Raw genomic sequence first — 527 nt, 5'->3', positions numbered from 1 at the left:
TATATATTTCACGGGCACTTGAGAGCCTGCGGTGGACGCTAGCCTTTTCTTTAGAGAACAAACACCAAGACATCCTCCACACTCACTCGGGTCTCGTATCTAAGTAATGATAGAAATTCAAATTTATAAATGCAGTATTAACTCTAAACTTTATAGTTAATTATAGGTTACTTCATATTTGTGATTGTTGCATGTATGTTGTTTATGAATATTGGAATTTTAATGGTAGCTCTGTTCATGAAGCATAATAGTTTTGTTCACTCAAGCTAGTTTATGAAATAGGTGCTAAAAAATACGAAAATGAAAAGAAGAAAGATCTAGTAGTTTTGTCGCAGTGTTTTTTGCCCTCATGCGAACCTGTTTTAGGTTGTAGTCTCGCGATTGCACAGAAGGACGGAAGGTCTATGCTTTTACAGCTGCGGCTGCGGCCTCATTTGTCCCGGCGGGTAAGGCCTGTGGTACATCCTTGAGTGGGTGGCGGGCGTGAGAACCAAGAGCACGCGGTGGCAGAAGCGAGCCGTCTAATA

Source organism: Penaeus monodon, chromosome 32 (assembly GCF_015228065.2).
Source record: "Penaeus monodon isolate SGIC_2016 chromosome 32, NSTDA_Pmon_1, whole genome shotgun sequence".
Lineage (NCBI taxonomy): Eukaryota > Metazoa > Arthropoda > Malacostraca > Decapoda > Penaeidae > Penaeus > Penaeus monodon.
The sequence above is the reverse complement of the archived record's forward strand: the minus strand, read 5'-3'. Positions refer to the sequence as shown.